Below are 8,453 nucleotides of genomic sequence, written 5' to 3' on the forward strand. Positions count from 1 at the left end.
TACAACTACAATTCCGACTGTTCCTTGATCCAAGCACTTCCTGTATTTGTCATGAACCCTTTCAGATTGCAGCCCACCCCGTACTTTCCCGAGGCCTTCTAACCTAAAAAACCGCCCAGTCCACGTCACACAGCCTCCGCTACCCGGCGGAGGTTCGAGTCCTCCCTCGGGCATGGGTGTGTGTGTTTGTCCTTAGGATAATTTAGGTTAAGTAGTGTGTAAGCTTAGGGACTGATGACCTTAGCAGTTGTCCCATAAGATTTCACACACACACATGCATTTTATACACCAACGTGAATAGTCGATATGTTGTCACTTCTGTCAATGATTTTAGAAATTCTGATTGAACATCATCTATCCCTTCTGCCTTATTTGGTCTTAAGTCTTCCAAAGCTCTTTCAGATTGTGATTCTAATACTGGATCCCCTACATCTTGCATATCGCCTCTTGTCTCTTCTATTACGTCACCAGACAAACCCTCCTCCTCCTGCTACAGACCTTCATTATACTATTTCTAAACACCCGCTCTCTCTTCCGTGTTTAACAGTGACATTCCCATTGCACTATTAATATTGAGACTCTTGTTGTTAATTTCACCGAAGGTTGTTTTGATTTTTGAGTATTCGGAGGCAGTCTGTCTGATGATCCCCTCTTTTTCGATTTATTACTCATGGTTTCTTCACAGTTACATTCCTTGTGCCTATGTTTGTCTGTAGAACATTTGTGATTGACCTTCAACTGAACCGCCTTCTGTGATACCCCTTATCGCAGTATTCACATCCTTAGCGAACTTCAAATGTGTCTCATCCTCCTTCAGTACTGCAGTTCCTTCCACGCTAATTCTTCATTAACATTCTCTTAAATTTCGTCTAACTCTTCATCATTACTAACTTGTGATCTGAGTCTATATCTGTTCCTGGTTGAACCTTACAATCCAATATCTGATTTTCAAATCTCTATTTCACTATAATGTAATCCAGTTGTAACCGTCCCGTGACTCGGGGTCTTTCCCAAATATACTTCCTCCTCTTGTGATTCTCGCAGAGATAACCTCGATGTTGAGGGCCCCTAGCCTACACGCACGCGCGCACACACACACACACACACACACACACACACACACGCACACAAACACACACACACACTTGTGATTCTTGAACAGAATACTCACTTTTACATTTATTACGGAACTCCGTTAATCTTAGTGCTCTCCCATTCCTACTGTCTAGTCCATTTCTACCGTAACCCTTTCTTCTCTTCCTTCTCCTGCAACCGCGTTCCAGTCCTCCGTGATTAATAGCTTTTCATTTTCATTTACATACTGAATTACCCATTCAATATCTTATATACTTCCTTCATATCTTCATCTTCTGCTTGCGATGTCAGTATGTATACATGAAGTGTAGTTGACAGCGTTGGTTTTCTGTAGGAACTGATCAGAACAACCTTATCAATGAACTGTCAATAGAACCTCACTATCTACCTTACTTTCCTGTTCGTAACGAATTCTACTCCCGTTATTCCATTTTCTGCTGCTGTTGATATCACTCTACACACGTCTGGTCAGAAATCCTTGACTTATTTCCATTTCACTTCACTAACCCCTTCTGCATCTACGTTGAGCATTTGCGTTTTCCTTTTCAGATTGTCTAGCTTTCCTACTACGTTCAAACATCTAGCAAGTAGTGCTCCGACTGGTAGAATATTATCCCTGCGTTGGTTATTCCATCTTTTTGTCTTCCTCACCCTCCACCCCCTTCTAGCAGTCCCTTTTCAGAGATCCAAATGCGGAACTAGTCCAGAATCTTTTGCAAATGGAGAGATCATTTTGACACTTTTCCAGTTACAGACCACATATCCTATTGACACACATATTGTGTATTTAATCCATTGGCTTCCAATTGCTTCTGTAGCCTCTTGCCGTTGACTATTGCTGGTTTTTCTGCCTCTTACGGGTAGTTTCCCATACCAAGGACAAGCGAATGACCTGAACCTGTGTCGTCTCCTCTGCCCTTTTTGACCAGAAGGAGGATGCCTCATTATGCCGGAAGTCTTCAGCCGCCATTGTTCATGATTTTTGTTCAAATATTTAAGCAGAGGCTGCGTTTTGACTGGGGACCTACGACGTTCTGATTACCAGGCAATGACGACAACCCCACACCAAATTATTATAACATTTTCAAGTTTTGAAATCGGCCAACAACTATGCGAAATATCGAAATTGGAATTTTTGTTGCCGCTACAGAGCAAGTGGTACTGGATTCCGGGTTCTTGGACAGGTTTAGCAGTGCACTATTTACTGCCACGTGGGTGCTAGTTCGTGGACTTAGTTCAGTATGCCTTATTTGTGTGCAGCTTGTTTTAAAGTCTTGTAAATTTTAGGGAATTTTGATATGGGTCATAGAAGCTTGTTCATCTATTTTTAATTTAGTAGTCTTCTAGTTGCGTGTATTAGCAGTGGTATTCTAACGTCTCCTAAGTTATTTTCCGTGTGTGTGTGTGTGTGTGTGTGTGTGTGTGTGTGTGTTTGTGTGTTTAAGTTTTGTATGTCACCATGAGTAAAATTTAGAAAATTATGAGTTTATTTTAGTGAAAATTCTCAACACTTTACTGTTTTAGCAATACTCTCTTTTCACTTTTTTAATATTGTTGTAATAACATAACTGACGAGTGCGAAGAAAAAGCACTTTCAACATAAACATAAATTATCCTGGGTCCTCGTGTATTTACTGAACCGAAAGAAAAACTCACCGTTGAACTGCTGCTCAGATTAGCTACATTAATAATGTTGATGTCTCTGAGAAAACACGTCGCAACTACTAACTCTTAGTGTTTAGTTTGAAAGGTCTCTGTTGGATTCCTTTCATGTTAATTTCTTAAATCTGTTGTCATTTGCGGCATACATTCCCCTTCTAAATCTACTGTGGTGTTTCTGACTCCTTCTGGGAGGAGACTGAGCAGTGGAACATGTTACTTTTACACATAATCAAGGACGATCTGTCACACCACTACACTTTGAAACACAGTTTATATGTAATTCATGTCACACAGTCTCATATGGAACCTACATCTGCTTTCTTTTATATACTGTATATGATAAGACACTGTCATCCCCCTTCCCTTCTGTGTGAAAGGATGAATGAGCAAATGTATTTCTAGTTGCATGCTCGATAGTAGCAGACAAGCCGGTCTACTAGAGAACAGTAGGACCAACGTTGGAACAGGTAGCTATGCTTTCTAAAAGCAAAGAGGTTTCTATTCTTAGTATGGTCCTGTCCGTCCCTTGTCATGTTGGTATAGGAAGCTGCCTCTCTTGTCACTTCCTTTTGTATCTGTGAAGCACCCTCGGTAGGGGCCCACGGCAGTCTGTCCGTTGCGAGCGTCTGAAGTGGTAAGATCTCCAGCTAAGCGCGTCTCTGCTAAGCCTGTAGGACAATGGATTTCTTAAGTCCAGCCTAACTGAAAATTTAATCACCATTATTTCAGGTTTACATCTAAAATATCTAATGTTATCTTAAATTGCAACGCAGTGTAATTCGAGTGTGAAGTTTAGAATATCTTCCAGTAGTTGCTTTGTCACTACTTTGTGAGTAAAGTGGAATCATGCATTGATGATATGCAACCCAACTAAGATCATCAATCTTAAATGAGAATCTGCGTGAGATTATAACATCTCCTCTTGACAATATTTTTCAATATAGCAACTTTTCTATATGTTCAACCCACGTGGGGCGTACTTTGTGAGACCAGTACCACGTGCTTTTACAATTGTTTGATTCATCAGGTTAATAGTAAGACGATAGTAACCAGCTCGAGGTGTTTCTTTTGTAAATTTCGTTTCGATGTAATTTATTTTAATCATCAAAATTATTGTGGAGTTACACTGTTTGTGTAAACCAAGTTGACCACGTGAAGCATGTGGTGTAATCATCAAAGCAGCCCTCAGCTATTCTTTTCGGGAAGATTTCACAGAGTTAGTATGAATTTAGTATACCAGTTTGTGGTAATTTCATGACGGACAGGATTGCGCTACAAACGTAACTTCTTTGGGTGAAAATTGAATCGATTGGTTGTGGTTAATTTCCTCTTGCATATGTTTCAACGTTCTTCGTGTGTTATTTTATGAATGCAGTGTTGTATGCAGTCTCCCAATCTTGGCTCCATATTTGATGTGTTCCGTAAGATTACAAACTCACATTTTCACAATCCTAACTAAGGCACCAGTTTAGTTATGAAACAAGTTTAATACGCTGAAATTTTAATGGAACAATGATCAATGTTAAAAAGAATGTCCAAATATAAACTGATTTATTTCTTTTTATTTAAATTCTCTTTATATATATATATATATATATATATATATATATATATATATATATATATATATATATATATATATCACTGGTTGTCGTAAGATGACTATTAAAATATTATAATTAATGTTGGTCTGGTTGGGAATTTGGTAAGCTAGACTGGATACCTGGCGAAACAGTTGCTCAGTAATGCAAGGTTAACTTCTCCAGATAGCTCACAGCTTTTAACCTGCTTTTATTGTCTTGAATATCAGCACAGCTTTCAGAACAACTTAATGCACCAACATTACAAGTTTTTCGGAAAATATAACAATATTTCCGAAAATACTTGTTCTATGTAATTTCGCCTTCAACAAAAGTATTCATTGATCATAATCTGACTGATAAATTGTCGCCATTTACCTCAAGTGTGTAATGACTGTGAACTATCCTAACCTCAGTTGCTGTACATGTTTTCATCTGTAGAGTAATTTACTTTGACTTATACTACAGACTATAAAAATACACAAGTGAGCAACCTGTCACAGAATAGTCCATAATGTTGTGTATGGTTTGTGCATCAGCTGCAGCATGCAATAAAGGTCTCATAACCGCTGTTGGAGAGGTCAAAATGACATAACATATCATAACATACGGTATACACAAAAAAGGTGAGTGTATAGAAATCCTATGCTAAGGTAGCATTAAATGATCTCTTTTTTCACAAATCTTTTGTCCTCTCCCACCACTTAAGAACTACTTAAAGGTATGAATGGGATAATTAGTAAAAGCTGTTCCACAAAATATACACTTTCATTGACAATGAATTAAGGATGGGTGCGCCTTTTTGAAAATACACAAGTTAGTATTCTCTTTTATCACCCAAGCATATGTCACCACAGTTGTAGCATCGTCAGTGGGTTTTTTGTTATATTCCTCAAATACATACATACAGGATATTTTTAGGTTCAGGAATATGACACATCAGATTTTGTTGTTTAAACTGTATATACACTTTATCCTTTATTATACATTGTGTGTATCCTGCTGCTACCAGCCATAATCAGCCACAGGTCAAAATTAGTACCCGTGTCATCACCAAATATCAGAGATCTTAGAAACCCCAAGGAAGTACCACTGTGTACTGACTCACAATGCAAAAATAGTTATCACATCAACAGGAAAAATAATAATTAAGACAACAAACATGTGCAATCAACTACAGGTTCGTGTTCATTAGTTAAACATTACGCATGTTCATTTTTTAACCGTTGTGTGTTCGTATTGTGTCAATAGTGACCAAATACAACGTAACTGACTCATTACTACAAAGAAAAAGAGAGTGAGTAGCAGTGACAACATTGATAGCTTTGACAGGTGGATGGGGAAGAAGAAGAAATATGTCGTACAGAAAGTGAAAATAGGAACAGTACTACAACAGCTCAAGGTCCTGTGCTCAACAAGTACATAATGCACGAACTGTGTTCGTCCCTTGAGTGTTTACACAAAATAAAGTTACTACATTACAGCAAAATTACATACAGCCATGATGTATAATAAAACAGTTTAGTTCAAGTAACATCAAAATAGAAAAATATGCAGTTATTAAATCAGACGTTATAATGCAATACACTTCCCAGGTATACCCATGGTGTAGGGGTAGCGTCTTTGATTCATAATCAAAACGCATTTGGTCCCGGGTTCGATCCCTGCCTCTGCCTAAATTTTGATAAATAATCAGCATTGGCGGCCAAAGATTTCCGGCATAAGAAGTCAGCCTCATTCTGCCAACGGCCTTGTCAAAAAGGGCGGAGGAGCGGATAGAGGTTCAGGGCACTCTCTCGTCCTAGGGGTGGGAAATTGCCCCTAAAGGCGGAAGAATCAGCAATGATCAACGACATGAGGATGCAGAAGACAATGGAAACCACTGCATTAAAGACACGTAACGTGTATCCACAGGACATGTGGCCTGTATTTGAAGAAGTGTCATGATGATCTCTCCATTGGCAAAAGATTCCGGAATAGTCCCCCATTCGGATCTCCGGGAGGGGACAGCCAAGGGGGAGGTTATATAAAGGCACATTTGCATGCCGAGCGTGAGTTTCCGCGGAAACGCGAAATATTAATTAAATAAATAATCAGTGACAAATAAATAAAGCCTATGGCACACAACTGCAGCGCTGTGTCGCTGATAAAACAAAAGCACAATTACGTTACTCTTATGTTTGATTAAGAAAGAGAGAGCTCTGGTTGAAGTGGTGCGAGAAGCACGTATTTTATTTTATTGTCTGGCACACCGCCATATTTCATGTTATAGAAGAATACTGCGAGTTGCAACCACACTAGGCACTCGATTCTGTAAAGAATTTTTATTTATAAAAGTAAGTAGGATTATGAACTGTAGGCTTATTCATTGAATATATCTGATTTATCTAACTGTGTAACTTTTTTATGTTTAGTAGACAATCACCTCTGTATGACGTATTGGCATGGCTGGCAAATTATTGTAATATTGAGATTTAGATTATGAGTCCGCACCTACCGCAGCAGTCTTTGGAAACGATTTAATTACGAAGTCCGATTATTTCAGTTTTATTTCACGGTCAACTACGAGTAACATTGCCTTTACGAAAAAGCCATTGTCAAGCGTCTGATAACGAATAATTAAACGTCCACATTCCAGATAAGCAAAATATTAATTACAATTGCAATCACAATCACCATCATACAGATAGAATAATCAATATCTAAATAACAATATATTTTTATTTATTTATTTTATTTATTTTATATTGGTGACTGCGTGTCGGACTTGTTATTTTGTCATTTGTTACATTGTTCTCTTTGTTTCATGTAAAAAATCAACTTTCTGGACCTGGACGTCAATGTATGAGAGATAACAAAATCTGAAGATATTTTCCAATTCTGAAATTTTGCGGGAAGACGCAATGAAACTTCCAGCAAAATAAGGTAAGACGCAGCATCTTTGCATTAGCAGGCTTGACCAGACGTATAATTCAGTGTATTAGCTTTTGAGTAAATTCTGTAGTGTTTCTTTTCTGCATAACAGTTTCAGTGATAAATTTCATTCTCAGTACTTTTCCCTAAACAATAACGTATGCAACAATACCAATACACGAGTGTACAATATGGCCGACTTCTGTACGGTATCATGTAACATGGCCAGCAGCCATTACCAATAATCTCAAATTCAGTTTATATTTTTAAATTAACAGACAGCCATTGTTGCTACGAGCGATTCATGCTCAACTACATTTTATTTTAAAATCAGTGTCAAAAATTTTCTTGAAACATATATCACGTGTGGCATGGTAATAACTAGAAAACAATACGCAAAAATGGAACAGCAAGGACGTACTATTCAGACGCAATCCGACTCGGACGTGAGACAAGTGTTAGAAAATGACTTTACGACAGCAACCGGTAGTGACGATTCATCAAACATTGACGCAAGTGTTGACGAAAATTTTGACGATAGGCCGTCCACTACAAAAATTTCAAAATCTCAATCAGAGCCCATGTTAATGCATGACGTCACGTCTAATGACGCGGCGGGGGCAGAGACCTTGCAAACGGTAAACATTGCCGACATGTTACTAATGCTAATGAAACAAAACGCAGAAAATATGGCAACAATAAGGAAACAGAACACCGAAAACATGGCAACCTTAAAGGCACAATTAGAGACACAAAATGAACAGTTAAAAACACAAAATGACGAAATCAAATCTGATCTCATAGCAATCAAGATAGGTAATGACACTTTGTGTAAACGTGTGGAACTTATAGACGCCACACTGACCAAACAGATGACTGAACTCAGTACTAAATTTTCCCAGCTTAATACGAGACAAGAAAAGACTACAACTGACGTAGCACTTTTACAGACACAAGTAAAAAACCTTAATGTCACGTGTGAAGTTCTTACTGAACAAATTCAAACATATCCTTCAGTACATGACAACCTTGAAAAACGAATTACTGACGTACAGAATAAATTTGACAGTGTTGAACAACACCTGACTGACATCTTACAATCAGATGCCACAGCTCATTTTCAAAATATTAATAAAGAATTTCATGATTGGGTTGAGAACAAAGACAAACATTTTGATAGATGCTTACGTGAAAATTTACCAA

Source organism: Schistocerca americana, chromosome 8, assembly GCF_021461395.2.
Source record: "Schistocerca americana isolate TAMUIC-IGC-003095 chromosome 8, iqSchAmer2.1, whole genome shotgun sequence".
NCBI lineage: Eukaryota > Metazoa > Arthropoda > Insecta > Orthoptera > Acrididae > Schistocerca > Schistocerca americana.